The sequence below is a fragment of the Triturus cristatus genome, chromosome 1_2 (assembly GCF_964204655.1).
Source record: "Triturus cristatus chromosome 1_2, aTriCri1.1, whole genome shotgun sequence".
Taxonomy (NCBI): domain Eukaryota; kingdom Metazoa; phylum Chordata; class Amphibia; order Caudata; family Salamandridae; genus Triturus; species Triturus cristatus.
Genome location: NC_140580.1, coordinates 344,217,570 through 344,245,036, shown reverse-complemented (window position 1 = coordinate 344,245,036; position 27,467 = coordinate 344,217,570). Strand labels below are relative to the sequence as shown.

At 42.5% G+C, this 27,467-nt stretch overlaps 1 protein-coding gene across 2 annotated transcripts in view; it reads right to left on the bottom strand.

Annotated features, from left to right (window-relative positions):
• The window catches only part of UBXN10 (UBX domain protein 10), a 46,718-nt gene extending 20,540 nt beyond the window's left edge, over nucleotides 1–26,178 (bottom strand). The window contains exon 1 of one of the 2 annotated variants that reach the window (XM_085604069.1): nucleotides 25,827–26,178. The gene's annotated coding sequence lies outside the window, so the exon portion shown is untranslated. The remainder of the gene's footprint in view (nucleotides 1–25,826) is intronic. The other variant, XM_085604073.1, reaches the window with a different exon arrangement.
• Nucleotides 26,179–27,467: the final 1,289 nt, after the last annotated feature.

Sequence of the window (27,467 nt, the reverse complement as noted above, 5' to 3'; positions counted from 1 at the left end):
CTGCATTATGTGGCTTATAGTGAGTGAAGAAAGAATACGACACGTGTTTTCAAACTGAAATACTTTATTGACAGTATTACTGATGAACACTGGAATACTTATACTTATAATGAATGCATTTGGAACTAACAGCCTAATTTCTTACACAGTATATATATATATATATATATATCAAAGGTAACCACCTCCACCAGCTTCACACTCCTTCTGCCGCTTGCGAAGTAGCACACGAACCAGATTAAGGTGCAATATATCCATTTATTTGCCCAGAGCGACGGCCATAACGTTTCGGCTCTCCTAGAGCCTTGATCACATGACAGCGTTGTGCTCGTAGAGCCACATATTTAAAGTGCTAATGCAAGCTACGTATCACATCACATGGGGAGGTCACATGAGGGGGAATTTTTCACTAAACCATAAACATAGTAGAAACAATATAATGACTTCATATAAGTAGAGCTCATGTTATCACTGGGATAGTACACCAGAGAGTAGGTAGCAAATAACAAATGTAAATGATAGTTGTAAGAAATACGAATGCATCCTAGCAAAGCTCAAAGAAAGGTCATATTTAAAAGATAGCAGCATAAATGCCCAATTGTTCTACAACATGATTGTATATCATTATTGCCAAATAAATTGCAATGAGCAAACTTGAAGCAGCAAACCATTGTTTCAACTACTATAAATAATCAAAAGTGAAAACCATAAATTTTGTATGATTTTTGCCATGACAGAACGAAAAATATGTATTGATACCCAAAAATACATGTGCCTGATAGAACAAAGTAGCTACATAAAAAAGTGCATATGTGCCAGTGTAAATAAATAATAAAATGAAAAATATTCTATATAACTCTGGTTCGAAAACGGACACAACCAACGGTGTGACACAAATGGGATAATACCACATCTAATAGCTGCGAACAATAAAGTATTAAAGGAGTAGGTATGCAACAGAATTAACGATCCAAATGGAAACAGAAAGGCAGGGCGCGGAAAAAGGAGATTTCATGGCGTGTGAGGCTAAAACAGTGTCTCCATGGATAGTAATATTTAGGAATGATTCTCGAATTCAGATGTGCAAATACGCAGGAATAACCAATACAGTACAATGTGTCTAAAATAAGATAAATAGTAAAATGCTAAATAAATAATTGCATTGTTAAAACAATTAAATAGATTAAGACACATGACTAAAAAAGTTAAAAGTTGCCCACTGTACATCTGACTCAATTTTCATACAAATACATAAATAAGACACAGGGTAAAATCCAAGGGGGTGACCAGAACTATGTCGTTATGACCCAATGGACACCTAAGCTCGTTTAGAATTAAGATGGAGTAAAAGATAATAAAATTGCTTAGTTATACAGATCAAATTTAGCCCAAGCATGTGTGCAAATCTTCAGTCATGTTCAAACCAGTTGGGGTCTTGGTATTTAATTGCAGAATATAGCGTGTCTCTAATCGGCGCAACTTGGTCTCCCGGTCCCCTCCCCTTCTGCTAGGTTCAATGGAGTCAATAACAAAATAACTGAGTCCCTTGATGTCACTTTTGTGGGTTTCTTTGAAGTGCCTAGCTACGGGGTAGGTATTATCTTGGTTGGAGATTGCGCGTAGATGTTGCAGCACTCGTTTGTGTGCCGCTAACTTTGTGCTATATATATATATAAGTCAGACACAGGCAAAGAGCTACCATTGACATTTGCAATTTGTTATTCAAAATACTTTGTGCATAGTGTAACATGCCCTTGGGGATTTATTGATACAGTAAAAATAGGGTATCTGTTAAAACTGTGATGAAGTTAACATAACAGGAACTTGGGGACTATGATCAACAAGTAACAGTGTAGCATAGAACCATGCTCTGCCGCCGGGAATTCCAACATGGACGACAAGGTCAGGCCTTCTCCAGCCAAAGGTAACTCGCTAGTCAATTGAGATGATCCGTGGTTGGAAGATGGTGCAGCTGGAATTAAGGGGCGTGGCATCACTGGAGAAGAGGATGCCGGAAGCTAGTAGCAAGGGGGAAGATACGAGGAACGTGGGCAGGGAAGCGCCCCTTCGGCGTGTTCAGGACTGTTTGCGGCGGCAGCTGTGAAGACAGAAAAGCCCTTGCAGATGGACAGCTAACTGGAGGAAGACACAGCGACCGAGCCACGAACGCCCTGAGGCAGGGAGACAACAACAGAGACATAAGAGCAACTGAGGGAGAAGGGCGCTGAGGTCCTGTCAGCCACGGCTTGTCTCCAGGGCCATGGAAAGTACTCCCTTCACATGTTTCTACTTGTTTACTGGAATGATAGCAGGTTTTGGTTAGCCTAGAGAAAGGTGTTTCTACCTAGGGTACACCGTGGGCACTTTTCTTGTTTGCTGGGCTCTTTGCATTGGGCCACGCTCAGTATAAAAGACACAGTGCTGAGGAAGTGGGCTTGCTTACTCACACTGGTGATGGTTTTGGCACTAGTTTAGACTCAGTTGAACATATGACTCAGGACTCTTTTTTTTTTTTTTTTGCATTCTCCCGAGGCCAAGAATCACAAGGACAAGACAACCACACCAGTTGACTGGACCACTGATTGCAAATCAGGAAGAACAGCCTTTCACCACATGGTCTTGATATTGTTGACACAACACTTCTTTGAGAAGTAATACTTAAGACTCCATAAACTAATAAAAAGGGTGTACGCCTTACCCAGACTGGAGTCATATCTGACATCATTTTTACACACAGATAGCATGCCACTTCGCAAAGAGGAACCACAACTTCAAGTAATTAAATTTCCTAGTTTTGGCAGTCATTTTTTAAAGGGGAAATGGAGGCAACAGAGAAAGATATTTGTTACATTTTGAAGCATGGAGGAGAGAAATATTCACTACGGGTAACACCTAAGATGCTTAATGCAATATTGGATCGACAATGCATTCTTTCAAAACATTAATAGTATACTTAGAGTCACTATGGCATTTAGTTTGAAAAGATCAATCACTGTGTTTAGAGTAGAGTAATAAAGGAGCTAAACATATTGATGAAATAGACAAACTATCACAGAAGCAGGCGAAATTGTGACAGGTACTGAAGCTATAAGGAGGCAGGACTCTTACTTAATGACTCAGAAGACATGGGTGCCACTAAGGAGTTGTTAGTAAGGTCAGAAGCAGGACGCTAAGAAAGATGTATTGGTGACCAGGAGATTAACAGGTATGAGTTAAAAATTATGTATGCATTCTAAACAAGGCACCTTATTTTAAGGTTATTATTATTATTATTTTTTTACATTTTCCTTTTTCTCAGCATATATTGTTTCCTCATTGTGCTGGCATTTTCTAATAATGTATTTTTTAGGGGGTGAAATGATGTAGTTGCAACTAGTATACTTCCACACTATTTTAATTAATAAATGTACATTTGAACTTTGATGTCAGCAGGTGCTTAGTACACTAACTAGTCATACACAATAAAACAGTATAGTCTTCTGAAAAGTCAACCTTTTTAGGTCTCGCCTAGGCAGCGCGCATGCGCTGCTCTAGGGGGGCCTTTAGCCATCGGTCTGCTCCTTTTCAGGCACACTTGTGCTTGTGCTGGCATCCACCTTGCAGGAGCGAGCAGCGGAGCGCGTGGTAATTGAAATCATATGGCTCTCGTGCCGCCACTGCTCGCTCCCGCAAGGCAGATGCCAGCACAAGCACGAGTGCATTTGCCTGCTCTTCGCGGCCACGGGACCGCGCAGCGCTCCTTCACGCTTGTTACTTTTGAACGTGAAGTTTGTCATCTCCCAAGCCGCTCTTATAGTGCATCACTCGCAGTGCATCTGTCCCGCGCTGCATCCATAGCGCCACCTGCAGAAATAATTGCATTCATAGCACTAAGAAACAAAGACCTCCAGCTGGAGCATGGAACAGTTGTTAGTTACTGTCTGTAGTACTGAAAAGTTCAGGACAATAATTGAATAATGCAGTTTTTGCAAGCCTATTTATGTGCTAAATCCTCTGTAGCGCTAAGAAGCGGGTGCTTTCTAGATTGCTACGCCAACACTGCTTCTACCACTAAGACAACAATGCCGTTCTTGGCGACAGAAAGCTGGTGTTAGAAGCATGGAGTTTCTATGACAGTAAAGCCTCGCGCGTGCGTGCACAGGCTAATTTAGAAGTTTACGCAAACGTCGAGCGCGCGGCACGCGGGATTGGAGAGATGAAAAACATGTTTGACAGGCGCTGCTAGCCACACTACACGCGCTCAGCCTTACACTTTATGCTATGAGCATGGTTAGTCGCACTAAGAACTAAGAGACTTTCACACAAGTCCCAGTTTCCTGGTACACATAAACGCTTCTGAGTTTTTAAATATGCAGGCGAAGCTCCCAGTTTTTGATTCTCGTGAAGTTTCTCGCCTTGAGTAAGCCTGCGAATTTCATTTTTCAGGACGCTTCAAAAAACGTCAGCACACCGCGCGTAAATTTTTTTACACTAATTGTATTTGACACTAATCAAATTCATTTTAGATGCAAGTAAAATCGACACAGTGGACATTCTCTTATGAGGCTGTTGGTGGGGCGGAGGCACAGGGGCGCAATATCCGGCTACCTGGATTTGATCCCATCAACCTACACTTAACAGCTATCTCACCCTCATAGATCCTTTAAAATGCTGCATTTTCTTCCTGTTCACTGTTTTCCTATCTTTATCTTTTCCTTATTTCTTGCCTGGGTGAAAGTCTGAAGAGGAAAACAAAATCCCTGTCCCCAGATAAACGGCAGTGCTTCAGGATTGCAGGTGTGGTCATCGACTCCTCTGGCAACCGTCGAGCCAGGTGCTGTTGGGCAGAGTCCATTTATCTAAAGCAGAGGCCTTCCAACTGGGGGGGGGGGCTCTAGCATCATGCTTTGTTGTAAGTGATAAACAAGCATTGGCATAGCCAATAGGCCTCGCCTTTGGGACCTTATAAGTGTTTAGTTATCCAGCACAATATCCCTGGTGTAACAACATCAAGTGTTGCATGGCTAAACACTTATAAGGTCCCAAAGGCGAGACCTATTGGCTATGCCAATGCTTGTTAGTATTAGCACATCATCAGCAACTTACGTTTAATTAGGAAATGTAATCCTTTGTCCAACTCTGTATTCAGTTAGTAAGCACAACTAGTGGCCTGGCATTCATGAGTGCCAATATCAGGGTCCTCAAATGAAGACCTAATGTCTGGATTTTTTCCTTTTTTACAAGTAAATGCATATAGAAACAAGCATTTGCAATGCAATAGGTCTCACATTTACGCAAGTTTGAGTTATTGACATTGCAAATAATGCCTTTTATTTTTGCTTTTGTTTTTAAACCATAAATAAAAGGCATTGTCATTTACAATGCCAATAGCTTAAACTTGCGTAAATGCGAGACCTATTGCATTGCAAATGCTTGTTTTAAGTGCGACAAAGGCTCTGCCTCCCAAGAGGTAATGGGTATCCGAGTCACTGGTCCCACAATAATGCCATAAAAATCCTTTACTCTGCTGGTCAGCCTCCGTGGTTTATGCCATGCCATTTCTTTCATGAGTGGCAGTTTTAAGCAAATGTATTCAACCAGAATCAGTGCACAAATGGTTAAATCTATCCAACGAAATGCAAATTTCTTAAATAGCCCCTGCAAGCAGTAATAGGGTTATGATTTGTAAGTTGCAGCCGCTGATTCAATAAGCAGTGCCTTCTGGCAATAGTTAGGCTGTATTATTGTAATAACTTAGAATTTGACTTTTACACTTCATAGGTATGTGGATGAGTGTAGGTTTTATAGTATATGTGTTCAACAGCATGTTCGATGTAGAGAAAGACAGATAAGGCGATAGATATACAGATAGAGAGAGCCCCCATATCGGTGAAATGTGGCCCAGTGACACAATTATGTAAAATAGGTTTAATAATATTCACACACTTATTCGTACAAGGCAAAGATCCTATCCTACGATGTTATCAAAGTGCAGAGAAACTGACATGGGGAAAAAAAGATTTCTTACTGCATAGAATGCATGTTACAATAACTTTCCCGCATATAGTCGTGAAGTCTGTTTTCTATAATTCCATCACAGTGAACAGATGTCAGCACTCGTGTTCTGGTGTTGTGCATGCACCTATTTAGAACGGACACACAGCGGCATGGCCATACATGCAGAGGTAGCAGCCGGGTGCAGTAAGCGTGTTATTTTAACATTCTTAAGGTAGGAGAGAGAAATCATTATTCACTGGAGGCTTCAGCTCTGTTGATGAACGGTCCCTCCGCACTCATAAAATGGGGAAAAAAAGCACTTTACACCTGGTACAACTGCAGATAAAGAATGGGAAAACATGCATAAGATGTAAGCATGTAATATGGTCCCGCAGAGCCGCTGAGGGTTCTGAGACATATCATAAACCAGGAGGCCGACGTCAAGTGGATTGTAAAGTCACCAAGATCCAATCTAACATGTTACACAATAAATATTGGATTTTTTTTTGCGGTAGTGCCTTCAACATTCTTCATTTTTTCAAACGGTAAAATGTTTATTGAAATCATTAGGTGAAATACTGGGCTATACTGTTTAAGAAAATATGTAATGATGTAGTTAAGGAAAAACACCCTTTAGATTGCTGAGGCTGTTCTCTGCGAGGTTCTGCTGACACGAGGCACTGGTTGGAATTAGACTGCCCAGGTTTTGCTTACCTTTCATGGATAGAACGTCGATTAAACAGTGCGCAATGTTGAAGCAGCGGCCTGGTGCTTTTATTATGATGATTAACCCCATATTTCAAAGTCCCCAATTAAATAGTTTCCAGATTATACAGGGACCTGTGAAATATGTCCCATTGTTTATGGGTCCTATGAAATACAGGGTTTATACCACAGTGTTTCTGCAATTAAAGCACTTAAACATGTAATATGAAACCATATATCTATTATTTATTGCCATTGTTGAATGCGTGGCCAGGCCTTGGAAATATGTGCCCTTGTTCACGGGCCCTGTGAAATACGGGATTTATACCACAGTGTTTCTGCAATTAAAGCACTTAAACACGTAATATGAAGACACAAAATAAATATATATATATATATATATCAATCATTCACCAAATAGCCCCAAGGAGGGCGCTCTATTCCATAGTGGGTGCTGGTCTCAAGGACGGGCCAGTCCTCCAATTAATTTTTCACCAAAGTTCCTTTGAAAAAGGAAATCATCAATTAATTGGAATTAATTTTATCGTGCAAATAGTCACCACTAACCACCACCAACGCGTTTCAACCAACAATAGGTCTTGCTCACGGTATGTGAGTCCGTTCTTTGTGTCTTTATTTATAGGTATTCCCATTGAAACCAATTAGGAGGAATTATGGGAGATGTAGTTCTTAGTTCTATACCGTTTTTCGGCACTCAAATTCATTTGTTCCTCTGTAGAGCGATGTATTAATCACTCGTGGATATGGTGGTATTTTTTATTATTGTTTTTGGGCATTTTATATTTAGCTGAAGAAATCAAACTTTATTGACACTGCACAATTCTATTCCTTCAATGCGCTATGTAGGTAAACCAGTGTTATGATGTATGGTTACTTGCTCACGCTTAGTGCGTTTTACTCATGGTTGATATTCCACACGCGCTGGAGCATTTCTCAAGATTGCGGTTGATTAGCACCAAGTGTGCTTTATCATATTTTCATTAACATTTTCTTTGCTCAGTGCATTTATGAGAAATTGTATATTCCATGATCCATTTTAGCTAAGTGCTGTTAAAAGTCAATGAAGCTATTGATTATAGATTATTCCTTAATTCTCTTCCTTTTATTGTACCCATTTTTTTTGCCATATCCTTCTGTATCTATTTCTTCTGCAGCACAGGAGATTTACAAGTGACTGTACAGTTCTTCATCTCCATTTAAACCAAATGGGGTCTTCGTCTTGAACCTTATGATCATTCTCGACTCCAATCTGCGTAGTTTCATTGTTCTGTTTCCTCCTCGTTCACTTTTGGCCACAGTTGTCAATCCAAAATATTTAATATTTTGTTTCATGTTATCTTTATGAGTGTTTAGATGTTTTACAATTGCATAATTGATGTCTCCATTCTGTATGGCTTGTAGATGTTCCAAAATTCTCTTCTTTAGTGGGCAGATGGTACTACCTATGTACCATAATCCACAATGACAGACAATAACGTACACAACAAATGTTGATTCACACGTAATTCTTTCTGTAATATTGAAGGTGTTGCCCATAAAATCTTTTACTTCTTTCGTCTTCAAGCCATATTTACATGCCTTGCATGTGTTGCAGTGTAAAAAGCCCGTTTGTTGAAATTGCAACCAATTTTTCTTCTCTTTCTTGTCTATGGTCATATGGCTTTTCACTAGTTTGTCCTTTAGAGATGGTGCCTTCCGATAGGAGATACTTGGTTGGTTGCCAATTATGTGCCCAATGTCTGTGTCTTTCTTCAGAACGTCCCAATGTTTCTTGAAGATATTTATGATTTGATAATTGTCTTTGCTATACGTTAGTATCACTCGAATTATAGCACTTTCTTCTTTTTTTTCCTTTCGTTTCAAAGTTTTAGCTCTTAGAGTGGCTCTCGCTCTCTCTTGGCCTCGTTTAATGTCTTTATTTAGATATCCTCTTTGTTGGAACCTTGTTTCTCTTTCCTTAAATGTTCTCTCCATTTCGGTGTCATCAGAGCAATTGCGTCTCATCCGCAAAAATTCCCCATACGGGATGCTTCTTGTCAGTTGTGGGGGATGAAAGCTACTTCCATGCAATATGCTATTAGTCGCATTTGGTTTTCTATAGATTTTGGTCTTCATTTCATAATTTTCTATGTACACTGTTACATCCAGAAATTGGATTTCCTTATTGCTAGTATTATACGTGAATTGTAGACCCACTTCATTGTTGTTTAAAATATTCATATATTCCACAAATTCCTTCTGGCTGCCACTCCAGATTAGGAATTGATCGTCTATGAAGCGCAGCCTTAATTCCGTTTTGGTAGTGTACAATTCGTTCTCGTCTCTCCAAGCTACTAGTTTTTCCCACCAACCATTGTGAGGTTGGCGTAGCTTGGAGAAAACGAAACTCCCATCGCGGTTCCGCACGACTGGGAGTAACTTTGACTGTCAAATATGAAGATGTTATTCCGAAGACATAGCTCTATCATCTCTAAGAGCATTCTTGTGTGTTTGAGTTGTTGTATATATCGTTGTTTTAAAAAAATACTCAATTGCTTGTAATCCCACATCGTGGTCAATGGAGGTATACAACTATACCACGTCAATTGTAGCTAGGTAATAACCTTTCTGCCATCCTGTGTTGGATAGGATTCTCAAAAAGTCCCCTGTATCTCTTATATATGATGTTAAATCCATGACTATGGGTGCCAAAAAGAAATTCACATACTCCGATACATTTTCATACAATGAGTTGCAGCTTGACATGATTGGCCTTGCTGGTGGATTGATCAACGTCTTATGTATCTTCGGTAGGAAGTACATAGTAGGCATTACAGGACTCTCATTCTTAAGGAACATTGCTTCTTCTTCTGTGAGTAGTCCTTCATCGTACCACCTTTTAATTCTTGACTCAAGATCCAATGTTAGATCATTAATTGGATTTGTTGATAGTTTCACATAGTTCTTTTCATCATCCAGTTGCCTTCTTGCCTCTTTAATGTAGTCTGTTTTGTTTTGGATGACTACATTGCCCCCTTTGTCGGCGGGTTTAATTATAAGCTTCTCATTCTTCATGAGGGTATCAAAAGCTTGCCTTTCCATTTTACTTAGATTTTCCTTCTTATTGTTATTATCCACTTTTACCATTGTTTCTAGATCGCTCACCACCAAATCTATTTTATTACCTGGACTTAAGCTGGGACAAAACTTTGACTTAAGTTTGAATCCACTAGATTCCCTTTCACTGGTATTTAAATTCAAGTTTTCCATGACTTGTGATTCTGTTATATCCTCATTATTTGTCACTAATTCATGTGTTGCTATTAGAACAGGTAGGTCATTTAGCGTGAGGTTGCTTGTTTCTGATGTTAAGGTTTTTTCTTTTTTTGTTATTCTAGGGTTTCCAAGCCTGTAAAAGAATTTTGCAAGTTTGAGTTTTCTAACAAACTTATAGATGTCAATCCGAGTATCCACATGAAAATTCAATCCTTTATTTACGACGTTTTGTTCATGGGAGTTCAGTTTATAATGCAGAACAAACAAGAAGCTACCCGCAACGAAATCGGCTGAAAAAGTAAATGAGCCAAAGATGAAGAGAGAGAAATTGAATCTGATAATCAATCTATCGGATTATAAACTGAACTCCCATGAACAAAACGTCTTAAATAAAGGATTGAATTTTTGTCCTGAACAACATTATAATCAACGGAATTCAGTGGATTCAGTGGATTCAAACCCAAGTCAAAGTTTTGTCCCAGCTTAAGTCCAGGTAATAAAATAGATGTGTTCAACGATTTGGTGGTGAGTGATCTAGAAACAATGGTAAAAGTGGATAATAACAATAAGAAGGAAAATCTAAGTAAAATGGAAAGGCAAGCTATTGATACCCTCATGAAGAATGAGAAGCTTATAACTAAACCCACCGACAAAGGGGGCAATGTAGTCATCCAAAACAAAACAGACTACATTAAGGAGGCAAGAAGGCAACTGGATGATGAAAATAACTATGTGAAACTATCTACAAATCCAATTAATGATCTAACATTGAATCTTGAGTCAAGAATTAAATCAAATTTACTCCCAATCGTGCGGAACCGCGATGGGAGTTTCTCCAAGCTACGCCAACCTCACCATGGGTTGGTGGGAAAAACTAGTAGCTTGGAGAGACGAGAACGCATTGTACACTACCAAAACGGAATTATGGCTGCGCTTCATATACGATCTATTCCTAATCTGGAGTGGCAGCCAGAAGGAATTTGTGGAATATATGAATATTTTAAACAACAATGAAGTGGGTCTACAATTCACGTATAATATTAGCAATAAGGAAATCCAATTTCTGGATGTAACAGTGTACATAAAAAATGATGAAATGAAGACCAAAATCTACAGAAAACCAACTGCGACTAATAGCATATTGCATGGAAGTAGCTTTCATCCCCCATAACTGAAAAGAAGCATCCCATATGGGGAATTTTTACGGATGAGACGCAATTACTCTGATGACACTGAAATGGAGAGAACATTTAAGGAAAGAGAAACAAGGTTCCAAGAAAGAGGATATCTAAATAAAGACATTAAACAAGGCCAAGAGAGAGCGAGAGCTACCCCAAGAGCTAAAACTTTGAAACGAAAGGAAAAAAAGAAAAAAGTGCTATAATTCGAGTGATACTAACGTATAGCAAAGAAAATTATCAAATCATAAATATCCTCAAGAAACATTGGGACGTTCTGAAGAAAGACCCAGACATTGGGCACATAATTGGCAACAAACCAAGTATCTCCTATCGGAAGGCACCATACCTAAAGGACAAACTAGAGAAAAGCCATATGACCATAGACAAGAAAGAGAAGAAAAATTGGTTGCAAATTTAACAAACAGGCTTTGTACACTGCAACACATGCAAAGCATGTAAATATGGCTTGAACACGAAAGAAGTAAAAGATTTTATGGGCAACACCTTCAATATTACAGAAAGAAATACGTGTGAATCAACATACGCTGTGTACGTTATTGTCTGTCATTGTGGATTGTGGTACATAGGTAGTACCATTTGCCCACTAAAGAAGAGAATTTTGGAACATCTACGAGCCATACAGAATGGAGACATCAATTATGCAATTGTAAAACATCTAAATACTCATAAAGATAACATGAAACAAAATATTAAACATTTTGGATTGAAAAGTGAACGAGGAGGAAACAGAACAATGAAACTACGCAGATTGGAGTCGAGAATGATCATAAGGTTCAAGACGAAGACCCCATTTGGTTTAAATGGAGATGAAGAACTGTACAGTCACTTGTAAATCTCCTGTGCTGCAGAAGAAATAGATACAGAAGGATATGGCAAAAAAATGGGTACAATAAAAGGAAGAGAATTAAGGAATAATCTATAATCAATAGCTTCATTGGCTTTTAACAGCACTTAGCTAAAATGGATCACGGAATATACAATTTCTCATAAATGCACTGAGCAAAGAAAATGTTAATGAAAATATGATAAAGCACACTTAGCGCTAATCAACCGCAATATTGAGAAATGCTCCAGCGCGTGTGGAATATCAACCATGAATAAAATGCACTAAGCGTGAGCAAGTAATCATACATCATAACAATGGTTTACTTACATAGCGCATTGAAGGAATAGAATTGTGTAGTGTCAATAAAGTTTGATTTTTTCAGCTAAATATAAAATGCCCAAAAACAATAATAAAAAAATACCACCATATCCACGAGTGATTAATACATCGCTCTACAGAGGAACAAATGAATTTGAGTGCCGAAAAACGGTATAGAACTAAGAACTACATCTGCCACAATTCCTCCTAATTGGTTTCAATGGGAATAACTATAAATAAAGACACAAAGAACGGACTGACATACCGTGAGCAAGACTTATTGTTGGTTGAAACGCGTTGGTGGTGGTTAGTGGTAACTATTTGCACGATAAAATAAATTCCAAGTAATTGACGACTTCCTTGGAGTGCGGTGATTTCCTTTTTCAAAGGAACTTTGGTGAAAGAAAGAAAATATACATACATATATATATATATATATACACACACACACACACACACCATTTATTGAATGTGTAGGTGGGACAAGTTATAAGGCGCATTTCTTTTCTTTTTTTTTCTTGAGTGTTATATAGCGCAAACTTGACCAGAAGGTATCAGAGCGCTTTACATAAGCACCTAATGCGTTACACAAGGACACATTTATTTTTGTTAGGCACGGGGAGATTAAGTAATTTGCCCAGAATCAGAGGATGTTCAGCGTCATTGCCGAGACTCGAATCCGGTTCTCCAGATTGGAGGTCGAACGCCCTTGCCGTTAGGCCACATCCTCTCCCCTGCTAGTTGTAAATACAGCCACGTAAGCAGACTCAGAGTACAGTGTCATTGTACTGACGTATAGTGTCATGCAGTGAAGAATATGTGGTATCGACAAATTCTCGATGCAGTGGTAACAAGGTGGGATTTCCCCTTCGCACACACATTAGTAAGATTTATTTCATCACTTGCTCCAACTGCCTATGAATCTAGCGTCAGTCTAGAAATGCCAACCTCCTCTGAGCGTACATGTCCTTTCGCTCAACCACACTCAGGGGAACAAAATACTAAAAGACTCCCCAATACGTGTGTTTCCAGGAATTAGAATGGCGGCACTTTTTTTTTTTTTTTTAACGCAACAACAAATTTAAACAAGGCGGCCCCAGCTTGCCTCGTTGCTAATTGTTCGATGTTTGCATGTTGGGGAAAGTGACAAGTGCGGTAAAGCTCTTACATAAATAGAAGTCGGTGTAAACAACGAATTACTTTCTGAGGGCTGTTTGGACTCACTCGTTTCTTTTACATTTTAATGCGCAAAAGGCTCTAAATTAAGCACCTGTCCGCGGAGCTGGCATCGCATGCGGGCGTCGCCTTTAAGATGCAGTGGGCACGGATTTCCAGGCGGGCTCTCTGGAGGGTTTTGCTCCGAGAGGTGCGCGGTGCGCACGATGTGTGTGTCTGTGTTTGCAAAAATCTGCTTAACACCGGCGTTCTTCCCCAGCCCCACACGAGCTTGGCAAACAGTAACTACATCTAGGATGTTTTTAATGTCGTTCCATTATTTTTAAAATGTGTTTTGTTTTTGTGCCGAAAAATACGCGCGCGTGGAAGCTACACACATGGACCTTTGAAACTAAGAATGTGTTTGAGGCAGTGCTTTAAATGGGCAGGTGCTGTCCGGTACTGACTACCTACACTTCTTTCATTTGAACGGAAGTGTGCCGGCACCTCTACAATACATTTAACGAGAGAGTACCGGCACTTTTCGGCCCTGCTGCACGAGATTTAATGTGAGAGTACCAACACTTCTCGGCACCACTGCATATATTTAATGACACAGGGAGAAGAAAATCCAAGCAGAACGAGATGCCGGAGCTGCTGGTGTGCGCGCGCGGTTGCGAGCAGCAGCATATGTTTCCAATTATCGCGCCAGTGTCTGGGCACGATAATTGGAAACATATGTTGCTGCTGCGCGTAACAGACACCAATAGGCCATGGGCGGAGCAATGCGCCCGCCTGTGGCCAATTGCGTGCTGTCTTTGTAAAAAAGATGCACGCAAAAGGCCAATAGTGTGGGCCAAAAGGAGAAGCCCACGCACAAGCGTGTGCGATTACTAGGTCCGTTTTCAAACCCCCTACAAGAGGTCTCTCGCTGCGCGAGCAGTCTTGCGCACTGCAATGCTAGGCGCGAGACCTAAAAAGGCTACTTTTGGTTTCTATTTATATACAGAGATCAAAAAAATGGAAAGCTGGGAATTTAACGAAACAGGACTGACATTAGACAAGACTGAATGAAAAATATTTTGTGTTGCTCATTTTAGTGTCTTATACATTATGTATGGCCTCTGAAGAAGGAATGTACTTATTGAAATAGGTACAGCACACACATGACGCATGAATGACACTTCAAATGAATAAGGGATAAGACCAAATTTGCTTAGGTGAGGGCTATCCAGACCAATGCCATATTGCCTCTGGCAAAATATTTGTCTAGCACTGTGGCACCACAAGCAACTAGGATCCGGGTCCTGCATGGGTGAAACTTCCAAGATATGGAGTTTTTTGTTATTCCTTCCGTATCAGTGGGCAATCAGAGGCCCAACAATGATTATGCAAAGGTCAGATCACAAGACATCTGTGCATTCAGGTGTGCTACTTTGCAGATCTGGTACATTTACACTCACGGACAACCAGCATTTGGCATAACTCACTAAGCTCACTGTCTGTGGGTCAGTGCAGGACATTATCTGCTGGTCAATGTCCTTCAGCATTACATCCAAGATCCATGTCAAGGTTTGGGAAATGCTGGACTGAGACAAGCTATGGCCATAGACACCATGTGTTAAACTGAACCACTTGTACTGAAATAGAGTACTGCCTGACATTTTAACAATGTTGGGGTGGCAGAGAGGATACTCATATTGATCCGTAGGTCTTCACCCATGGTACTAATAATGGTGTCCCCTTTCATGGGATTATGGTGCATGTTTAAGTTTTGGTCATCTTGTGGTGATTTAATGCGATTCTATAGATCATGGATTACTCTTCTTGGGGTGATACACTGATAACATTTGTTGCAGAACAAAATGGTTCTTCTTGCTGATTTACATTTTCAAATTGTTACAGTTTTGTCAGAGTACAAGGAATTGTGTGATACAGCCTGCGTGCTGCATAGAGTGTGTGGTTGATGGAACTGTTTTTGTGCGTTTTGCTGTGTGGAATTGCAACTGACTGTGGGGTGTATTAATCAGGATGCAGTTTACATCCTCGTCAGGTCTGTAAATTGTTCTCTTTATTGTCCAGGAGTTAAAGGGTGTAATCCAAACAACATGTTATACCTTTTCAATTTCACAAGTGGATTAGGAACAAGAAGATTAGCTTTGACTGAGGTTCCTAAACATCAGAGAAGAGAAAAGAGAAAGATACAGGACCCTGACAACTGTCTCTAGAGAAACCAAGCAGATGCTCTAATCACTGAAAGCAGCCACGAAGATTTGGTCCAAGACCTGAGTTTTGGCTGTTTCAAATGTATGGTGTGACCTAAGTACAGAGAATAAATCCTGCAAGAGAAAATTCTACTTTTGACAACTTTGCTCAAGAGGGTAGGGGCAAAAGCCCCACAAATGCTGCAACGAAAAAGCAACTATCCCAGACTTTTGTCCTTCCAAGTTATTGTGCAGTCTTACAGTACCCTTTTACTGCAAGGTTGATGTATGCTGCCTCATCGAGACCTGCATGAACAGTGTGTTGAGAAAACCACTGTGGGTAAAGATTGAACTCAGAGAAAGTAACTGGCTACAATGGCAGTGTTTCCAACCTTACCCTGTCTCCATTTAATGATGCCCTAGTCAACTCATGACTTGACCTTCCCAATGGATAGGGTACTATTAAAATGACATGCAAGAAGCCAACAAGAAGTCAATCATTGTTCTCAACATTGGTATCTAAACTACAGATTTTCCATAGACTGTATGTTAATGGCTTAGCCTGTTTGTTTTACCGAAAAAGGTTAAAGTCATCTATTTTTCTCTGCTGTTAATCCACACTACCCCAAAAAAATCCATTCTTATTCACATCCCGGGCAAATGGTAAAATAAACTACTAATAAGAAATGTTCAGGAGTCATTGCAAATCCTTTTAAAGCTGGTCACATTCAGAGGAAGCATTACATACAAGCATTGGCAACGTCAATATTTCTCACCTTTATAATAAGAGTGCTAAGCTGTCAGCTTTGCCAAAGCTTTCTTGTAAAGATTATTATTATTATTTTTTAAGGTACAAGAAAAACGTTTTTACAAACTGGAGGAAAAGCAAACAGATTTGTAAATGCATCTCAGAACTGTACAATGGCTTAAATATTTTCGATTTTTATATTTGATATTGTTTATTTTTCAAATACTTTTTGCTTAGAAAACTCTGGACAGAATTAAAAAAGAATAAGCAAGTTTAAATGAAAACACATGCCCAGGCCTAATTTACTTTCAAAACGACTCGGAACTGAAGAATGCTCCAACCTTTTGATCCTCTGCAGTAGCCTATTGAGCAGGTTTATGGAATCCAGGAGAAGAAACATCTCCTTTTCAGTCCCGCTAATTACATCTTCTTCCTCAAAGGCCAGCTGGGGGAGTACAACAGCCGGCCCCTCCCTCAGCTCTTTAAAAACCTTTGTGTGTCATGACCTGAGCTTTTGTACAATATGTGAAATGCAGGAAATAAAACAGCAAGCAATGAAAATGCAATAGGTTTCGCCTTTAATTAAGTTAAAGCCATTTGCTTTGCTAATGGTATTGTATAGCAAAGCAAATGGCTTTAACTTAATGAAAGGCGAGACCTATTGCATTTTTAATGCTTGTTTAAACTGGTTTTCTTTCGTCTCATTATCATCTTTTCTTTTTTGTACTGTTGTTGCCTCATCTTGTTTTCCTTCTCTCTTCGTTTAATACAGCTCACTCCCCATCTGTCCATTTCCTCCCTTTCTTTTGTTCTGTTTCCGCCATTTTTATTTCTTTGTGTCTTTTTTTACTGTTCTCTCCCCATCATTTTTGCTCTGCTCTTCTCGCTTGCTACGCTCTCAATTACTTTTCTGCCTTCTCTCTTTTGGAACTATTATTTCATGCTCTGTATGTTTAGTGCTTTAAATGGAAATATACAAGTGGTGGTAACTGGGAGCCCTAATCACGATGCACATGTGCATAAAAACACGACTATGCTGTTTAGCATGGGCAATTTTTATTTTGTATTTTTCTGGTTTTAAAGAGCATTGGCAAAACACATTTGCAAAGCCAATAAGTCTGCATTAGCAAAGCCAAGAGGGAAGCCCTAACTATTGGCTTTGCCAATTCTTGTTGCTGGTAACTCCCTCTCTTCCCGTCTTCCCACACATCTCTCCATCGCCTTTCCCTATTCATGCCTTCATTTCTCATGCTGTTCCTATGTCTTGGTGTCTCTTTTCCAGCCTTTCTATCTTAACCCGTCTCCAACTCTTTCTTTCCAGACGAATCTCTGCCTTTTCCTATCTCACTTTTCCTATCTCTTGCGACTTGGCCTAGCTCCTCTTATCCCTATACCTGCGGATTTCTCTGATCTATTTTATTGTCATTATTTTGTCTCCCTCCCTCCCTTCATCGCTGCCTCTTTCACTTTTCCTGCCTTGCTTATGTCTCTAGGAATCTCTCTTCTTGTCTCCCTCGCTTCTCGGGTCTCTCTTCCTGCCCCACCCCTCTCTCACATTAGGGTTTTTTTCTTGAAGTCCTTTTCCATCCTTTGCTTCAGTTCTGTCTCTTCATGTCAGCTTTTCTAGTTTTACTCATATTTCTTTCTCACGTCTTCCTTTTTTTCACATTTCTTGTCTCTCTCCCTGCTTTTACCTCGCTCTCTTCATGTCTCCTTCACCTGTGTCTCTCATTATGCACCCTCCCCTCTCTTATCCTGTCTCTTTTCCTCCTCATGCTCCCTGTCTCCTTGCCTTCATTTCCTCTCCTCGGGTCCCATCCCTGCCTCCTTTTACTCTACTCCCCTCTCTCTAGGTGTCCATCTCTCGCTTTACCTCCAGCTCTGTCTCTCTTGCGCTCCTCTATATTCATATATATTCCTTACGCTGCTAACACCCCGCCTGCGGCTAGCCCATCACGCACAGACCGAGGAACTCGGGGGGTGGGGGGGTATCGACACAAAACACAGTATCCCATCTCACGCTCTGCCAAAGCGGAAGTCAGGCAATAACGGGCCAAAAAGCAGGTGGCCAATGGGACGCCCACATTTAGGAAGGAACAATCCTGACAAACGCATGGCTTCAGGATGTAGATATGAATTATAGTTTGTAAACTCTGGAATTCAATGAAAGCCATGCAAATTGTGGCGATTTACGCTCATTTAGAAAAGACCAGCAGGTGTAGTGGCACCAGGGCACCACAGCTACAGCAGTCTTTGCACGAAAGACACAGGAAGGAAGCATTTCCTCCTGGTTCCACTTATTTGTACCCTTGCTAATCTGAGCGGGCATTTGGCCAACCCGAAGAAATTAATTTTCTTACTATGCCCGAGCCCACGTTAAGATGGAGTTCCTTTTGGGTAGGAAGCAGCCTGGCTCCTGCAACTGCCACTCTCCCACTATGTGAATGAAGCAAGAAGTCTCACAGCGTGTGCGCTCACACTTTGAGTGCCAGGGGTTCTCTCACACTGTGAGAGTGAGGGTCCCCCTTTCACTGTTAGTGTCAGGTCAGCGCAGGAGGTTTGTATCAGGCTCTTCTCTCGATCAAAGTGCGTATGTGGGGTCCTGCCCACAGCCTCCTGTGGCTGTCTCTTTGGATGCAGCGGGTGTCTCTTTTAAATCGTGAAAGTAATTGCTTGGTGAAGTTAGGCAGCCACGGTGAGCTGACGCCTCTCTAGGCTCTCTCTGACGGTGGATGTCTCCTTCAAGTTGTAGGCAGCGAGTCACCGGGTGTCTCCGTCCAGTTGTAGGTTGTCCGTCTCTCGCAGTGGGCGTCTAGTCTCGGTACAGCTGTGAGTGGCGCGTCTCCGTCTCTAGTAGTGGGTGTCTCCGTACAGCTGTCGATCTCCTTTCCCTGGTGATCAGTCTATAGCGCGCTTAGAGTCTCGCCGTAGCTGCATGTTTATTTTTCGGTGGAGTTGTGCTGTCTCTGCCAGTCTGCTCTCTCCGTACATTCCTGCGGTCTCGGCTGGCAGTCCATGCGCCTCTCTTCATTACCTACCGCCCCTCCCTCAGGCCCCTGCAGGCTGTAACCTAACCCCTGGGCGGCGCGAAGCAACATTTTGGCGGCCACCCCGAACCTTGTATCAGATCCCAGCTTGTTTCTAGTAGTGAAACCGAGTGAAATGCAATCTCCAGAGAATGTGCAAGAAGAGGCTGGCGCAGAAACTTGGCTGGAATCTCGGCATCGGCTAAGCATCGTGTGATTCTGGGCAAATCACTTAATCTCCCCGTGCCTAAAACCCCTGTTTAATGTATCTGGTGCTCACGCTCCAATACCTCCGGAACCATTTTGCTCTAAATAATACTACAAAACAAACTAAAAACCGGAGCAATACATTTGTGCTGCCCATGTTTTAGCGCTCGCCAAGCAGATGATGTAGACCTTTCTGTTTCTGCCGTCCCACTTGGACGGCCTGCTTTCCTTCTGAAGTAAAAGGTTTATTATCTTTATGGGGCCATGTGTTGCTCATAAAGATAAGAAACCTTTTACTTCAGAAGGAAAGCAGGCGAGCCAGTCCAAGTGGGACGACTCAAAAAGAGAAAAGTGTACGTCACAAAGAGCTCTTTCCCAATGACTGGCCATCGTTTACCATAAACGGTGACGCTGGCCAATGGGAAAGAGGGGCGGGGCTTAAAGTCCGATAGTCAAAGCCCCTTAAATCATAAGATCTCGCCAGCGAGACTGCGCATGTGCGCAGCCTATGCAGGTGAAACCTAAAAACAATCCTTAAAGTAGGCGCTTTAGTCAGACCATGGCAAAAATATACCTGTTGCTGTGCTTTTACAGACAAGCACAATGAAGTTAGGAGCAACACAGAGCCAGGGGAGGGTATTTGAAGACCTACACACAAGGGAGAAAGCAAGAAAACATATGCACTCTCATGGAGTGCTGAACAAAAAAGAAAAAACATTAGTTTTACTAAATGTGAAGCAGTTGGAGGATAGTCAGCCAATCAAAAGTATGGCAACGAGGATATGCTCCAGGGGAGGGACAAACACAAGAAGAGGAAGGCAAGCCATTGAATAAGAAGCATGCCAAGGAGAGTGATAAAAAATCCAAACAATGGTAAGCAATGGGAGGGCTGTAACCCACGGTACGTTTTTGGAATGGTCAACAAGAGGCTTTTGACTACAGACAGCTAAACATTGGTTCACCACTCACCCAAAACATTAAATCCCTGACATCCAAACACAAGCCAGAATCTTGGTGAACACTCTACTGAAAGTCACATATGCAGCATACTACATAGAAACAGCTACAAACAGAAGACACAAAATATTAATATTCTCACCATGGTAGAAACATCAGTTTACAACACTAGTGATCAATCTGCTCCTCTTGAAAATGTATTCAAAACATCAATAAGCCCAAGAGAAGAGGTACTGGTGTCTGCATTGCCTGCAACTATTGACTGAAAGCACAGCGGGTACCTACCTCCTACATAATAAAGTTAAAACCCAAAGGGTGTGGGGGAAGTGGTTGGGTACTGTGGAGGGTTCGGAATGATTTGTCTCATTATTTTATCTGTGTATGTCGTATGGGGTATGAAATTGTGGGATACTCTAACTGTGAGAAAGTAACTGATCTATTGTCCTCCGTGCTCTTGCTGATTTGTTCTATGCGCTGTAAAACAATAAATTTGATTATCAAAAAAAAAAAAGTTAAAACCCAAGCCTGTAAACACTAATTAAGCAATGAAACAACATGTTAGTGATAAGATAAAAGTATAAACCCCCAACAGCGTCTTCAGAGTCCCTAACTCTAATCAGATTTGCCTACAGAGATTACTAATCAGGAGCATTACCAAAATATGAACAGGTTCAGAAGATTAAACCACTACCTCAAATTATAAACATCACACCCAAAGGCCAAATGCAGAGCTGATCATCACCTACTTCCCAATATAAAAAAGAAACCTTACTATTGATAGGACTGACTGGACTGATCACTGTTTAATCCAGTTTAAAATCAACTGCCACAATAAACAAAATGTATCAAACAACCTCCCAAAAAAAGAAAAAGCAACGCACCAAAACTGTGTAATTCCTAGACAAAACTTTATGCAACCTTGAAAACAAGCTTATTTTTTTTCCTCCTTGCATTATGTCTGACCACTGGCGATACGCTCCGGTTAGCATTCCAACCCATCATTCTTTGGCCCCCAATGCTACCTAAGTTTTGCTCGAGCCATATGAAGAACAGTTGTGACCCTCCTCCAATAGATTAGCTTAGCCTGATCTGCTACATCCAGGTCTTCCTTGACACGGAACACAAGCAACCCAAGATTTGTTTCACCTTGACTGGTGCTTGTCATTCAGTTGTAGCTTGGTTTCAGTGGCACAGCGAGCTCGGGACCCAAGTCTGGACAAGTCTTTGCCACTTTAAGCAGTACCTTAAACACACAAAAAGGAGGACTTGTCTAACCACTGACAATTGTTCGGGTGGCATTCTAACCCATTCTTCTTTTGGACCCTGCCATATGAAATGACCATGCTTCAATAGGAACAGTCCAACCCGAACTGCCAGCTCAGTTCCTCCCTGAAGTGGAACACAAGCAGTGGCGTAGGAAGGGGGGTGCGGGCCATCCCGTGTGTCATCACCGAGGGGAATGACAAAATGGCAAAAGTTTGCGTTTTAAACCACCTGACCTTGGTACACCACTGAACACATGCAACCCAAAACCGGTTTCTCACTGGGGCTCATCAGTCAGGAGTAGCTTGGTTCCAGTGGCACAGTGAACACAACAAGTGTATCAGAAATGCTATTGTTAGAAATGGGATTTCTGGTTGGCTAAGGCTTGCGCCAAAGCCAGGCAGAAACCACCACTCTAGTCAGGGCGAGGGAGTTACACGCCAAAGATAACCCCTGCTCACCCCCTTGGTAGCTTGGCACGAGCAGTCAGGCTTATCCCGGTGGCAATGTGTAAAGCATTTGCGCACGCACACAGCAACAACATCCCAGGCACACCACAAAAGGAACTCCACACAAGGTTATATCAAAAATAGCCTTTGTATTCTCATAACACATTAGAATAGTAATCACACAATATACACTGTGCCAACTGGCACTGGGCAATATTTACAAGGGATTATGTACACATGACAGGGCCACATGGACCACTGTCAGAACCATCACAAAGCGAACTTAGTAAAAGTAAAGCAGATCATAAACGTACAACCTGCAACCACTGGTAATCACTGTACTTAGCATCAGCCTGTAACATAAACTACATTATGCATAGCATCACATCAGGCGCGAATTATATTCTGTGCCAACCTCACCAGCATAAACACATTATGCAATCCTCTCACAAGTCTACACACATTAGACCCTAACCTCCTAAGCGCAACTCACATTAGGGGCATAAATCACACAGAGAGACATAATCTCAGTAGCATAAACCATGATATGCAAAACAACCTCATACATAAAAACCACATTTAGAGGTATAACACAGGGTGCGTAAAACATACTACATAAATTACATTTCCTAGCACCAAAATCACATTAGCACAGGGTCTCCTAAAAAGACCATAGTAGAGGCATACATTACATTAGGGCCTGGCGCCCTACAAACCTCCCCGTCCCCCTGGCCAACTGACCATCTAAAAAGAGGGGGGCTCAAATGCCATGTGTCCCAAAAGTCAGGGCGTGCTGCCAAGGCAGCGGAAGTCAAGGGTGCGCACTTTGCGCAGACCTAAACGTTGCAGCTGCCCACTACTTGCTGGGCAGCTGTGAAGCAATTAGAGGCCTGGGCCCATCTGTCCCCTTCAGGGACTCTAGAAACAAAAACTGTGCCAAAATGTTGCAGGTGCCCGCGTTGGGGCAGCGCAGCTTTAAATCCATAATGGGCTCTGGCACAACTGTGCCCTATGGGCCTCGCTGGGGCTCTCCAGCAACTATGTCCCCATCGTTGCAGCTGCCCTCTGCGACCAGGGCAGCTGGAGTAAACAAACTGAAGGGGCCCTGGCACATCTGTGCCCTCGGGGCTCCACTAGGCGTTTTCAATAAAATTGGCCCCCACGTTGGAGCACACGGGCTCTCCTCAACAGGTATGCCCTAAAAATAACTTGCCCCCAAGCGTTACAGTGGCCCGCTACGGCGGTGCCACTGGAAAAACTGGCCCCCTCGTTGGAGCGCACTGGCTCACGTTGGAGCGGCCCGCTGCAAAACGGGGCCGCTCAGAATATGGAAATGGCACTGTGCCTCGAAGGGCACCAACAACATGGAGCCCCCAATCACCGGGACTCCGCAACAGGACTCCGGTCTTCTCTGTGGCTCCGGTCTCCCGGGACGCTCCCGGGTGCTCTGCTCTTTGCCCGGTCCCTCTCCTGGGACCGGGGCTTTAATTTTAAGCACACGCAGACGGGGCAGGCTCCCGGCTCTTCCGATTGCTGTCACCGGGGCTCCAGACAGCGCGACCGCACTCTGCAGTGCCCCCGAAGGCGGGGTAGGCTCCCGCCGAGCTTTGGCCACCATTTTGCACACCGGGGCTCCCACCAGATCACGGGAGTCCCGCACCGCCGCCTCTTCACTTCCGGCTTCCTCTACTCGTGTCCTGCGGCCCCACCCTTGTCTCAGGCAGACGTGCCTGACTTCCGGGTCGCGGCGGTGATTTTCTCAGCCAGTAGAACGTGGGGTGGGCTCCCGCATATAGAATAAAATCAGAATGCTGCAATCACAGGGTGGGCACCAGCTAATTAATAAAAATCAATTGGCGGCATAACCAGCGGAGTGGGCTCCCGCTCGGTCCTGTATCACGGGGGAATCCCTACCACGGGGGTTCCCTCCGACAGGGGCTGCAGCTCGGCGCTGCACAGCCCGCGCTCTTCCCTTCTGGAGAAGGATAAAAATAAATAGATCACGGCGCTCCTTCCTCCTGGAAACCAAAAATAAAGCGCTCCTGGAGGACTGAAAAATAAAGCGCTCACAAGGAGCCAAAGAGCCACAGCTCCAGTAGCAAGCACAGGTCCTTCAGTAAAAAGGCATCAGTCCTTAGGTGAAGAAAATGAAGCAAAAAGGTCCTGTAGAGAGTAAGGGCAATGCAGGGCCCAGGGAGGCAAGCCCTCATGGTAGCCCCCCCTGGGCCCCAGCAGCAGCACACCCTGGCAGGAACAGCAACCAAGAACTGAACAATTTTATGGGGTCACAGCCCCTATATTTATATTAGCAACTCCCTTTGTGTCACAGCACAGGGCTGGGGGAATACCAGTCAGAGCTGGAATAGGGAAGCTTTGGAGCACTTTGTTTTGCCCAGCTCCTCTCTCCCTTTCACAGGACAGGCTAGGTGCTCAGACGCACCACAGGGGGCGGAGCCAGCATTGTGGAGGGAAGGCACAGTCCTATTCAGGTCCCAGGTGCAACTCCTCCCTCCCATCTACATGTAGATCTCTACATTCACCACCGAGCAGACTCACCCTGGCTCCTGGAATTTCCCAGCCCTCTCAGCTCCTGTCAATCACAAGCCAGCCATGCACTCCACATCAGGCAGGCAGACACACAGTACACAGAAAGGCCAACTTCTAGAAGTGGCCCTTTCCACTAGTCACAATAAATCTGCGCACACCATTGCGCAGCATTCATTTTCACGAGTTTGCACATACCAAACTCGACCCTGCACTCCTCTCACACCAGGAACTACCAGGGACACACATATCCCCCATGCATTCCTATGGGAGGGCAGGCCCATCTCACCACACATACACAGAGGGCGCACGCACTTTACACTGGACCCCAGTGCTAAAGTGCTCAGAGGCCTAAAATCACCAACACCAGGTTACAGATAAAGGCTAGGAGAACGCAAAAAGTTTCGGGGTGAACCTGCCAAAAGGGCCAAGTCCAACAGCTATCTAGACTGGCACTAGGTGTGGGCTATCGTAGGGGTATGGGCAAAAAGCTGTTGAACTATTACTTTAAAAAGCGGGCCTAAAACTCTTTGAAATGAAATGAACATGCTTTATTGTTAGGCGCCATTTAAAAGTAGAGTGCCCTGTTCTGTTCCTGATGGTGGAACCAATCTAAAATGATGTGAACCCAGAATCTGTTTGTGTCTATAATGATATGGACAAAATTGGATATCACACCCTATACACTTTTACAAAGCTGTAAAACTTATGGAGGCGAGTGTAGCGGAAGAGCAGGGTGTTTCTGATCTCATTATCTAAGATGCAAGTATCTTTCTCATCTTTACCTCGACCACTGCTCAACTTGGTCCTGCCCACTCTCATTACCCACGCCCTGCCCCTCTTCGCCTTCGTTATTGTTCTCGTCTTTACGTCATCCTCCATTCTCTTCATTTCAGTCTCTGACTACAACCTTTATCTGTACCACTCTTTAAATTAGTCACACATACCTCTTCACTTCGAGCGTTCCTACCTTTTTCTCTTCGGCCTAGCCTCAGACGCTTCTTTCGTGTTTACCTCTGCGCCGGCTTTTAGCAGTATCCATGGCCAACTCGATGTACCTCAAGACTTGGCTCTCTATTAACTGAGTCTCGAAAGTCTCTGCTCTCTATTCCTTACATGCCAAATCGCCCCCGCCAACTCACGAATCAGAAGGAAATATTCCGAATTTGGACTTTACCGCACGTCTCCCATCAGATCCTGAACATCCAAAAGCCTGTGCCAGACTGCAACCCACTTGAAAATACATAGGCTAGGGGAGGTAAACCGGAAAGGATAGCGCTCGATTCCCATTAGAGAAACGTATCTCTTAGGCGTCCCTAGCAACCACGCAGCATCACGTGACACGCACGTCAGGTCACAGGCTGAGCGTGATCTCTGAGTCGCTGTTCCGATACAATAAATTTTCCAGTTCAGATGGTGCTTCTGCCTCCATAACGCATGCGTTAGCAATTTCATGCGCATGCGCTTATGTGACGATCGCCTGTTTATGTCAACATTTTATGCAAATTGGATGAAACCTAATATATTAGTGGGTTCACTAGCTATGGATGGCTTTAACACGTCTCTGCTATGTGGCTTGAGGTGGTAATCTCCTCCTTCAAAAACACTTCCAAATTTAATTCACGCTCTCTATTTTCTGAAGGAAGTCCTTCCACTATAGGAAATTATTTTCTCCATGCCTATAGAAGTGCCTTCCCAGTGTGTTCTTATGTTTTGAGTGTCTGCCATTTTGTGCGGTATTCTACCTTCGACTGGTACTTTTTACTCTTTTGTAACATGCACACGTCACCTTTCCTTTTGTAACGTATCATTTGCTAACTCTTGTATTTTGCTAACTGTCACTATTGCCTCATGTAACGCAACGTTTGTTTTAGTGTTTTGAGTGTCTGCCATTTATTGCAGTTTTTTACCTTTTCGTGTACTTTGTATGCTTTTGTAACCTGCACACATGCCACTTGCTACCTCTTGGAATCTGTTTGCTCTTGATACTTGCACAAGTGTCACTACTGCGTCATGTAAAGTAGCGTTTGCTTTTGTAACTTGCTCCTCATGTATCATCACTGTTCCTATTGTGAAGCGCTCTGACACCTTCGGGTAAAGTCCGCGCTATATAAAAACGCATTAAAAATAAATAATCTCCCCTTGCCTGAAAAATCAATGTGTCGAGAAACAAAGAACGGGGTTTGTACCGTGCAAAGACTGTGTGCAAATTTCAAATCGCAGCTGAACCCAAGTGGATGGATCTTTTACTCAAATGAAGGCTTAGCTGCATCAACTGTTCAATAGTGTAGCTAGAACAGTGAACATACATGCCAACATTCTGAAACAAAAAGTGCTCCCTTAATCGTCTTTCGGTTTTCATAATGCATTTCTCTGAAAAGTGCTTTTTTTTTTTACATCTATGAAAACAGGAGCTTTCTAGTTGCGCCTAGGAATTTTGCAGTGTGTACCACACATTCATTCTCTGTATTCAAAAACCTTTTTGTGCATCTGAAATATAAATTAAAGAAAAAAACATGCCTCTGGTTGTCAGTGTCCATGCCAGGCTAATTCAGCTGGGAGAGTGATGTGCTATGAGCGAAGCACAAGTCAGTCTCAAATAACATACACT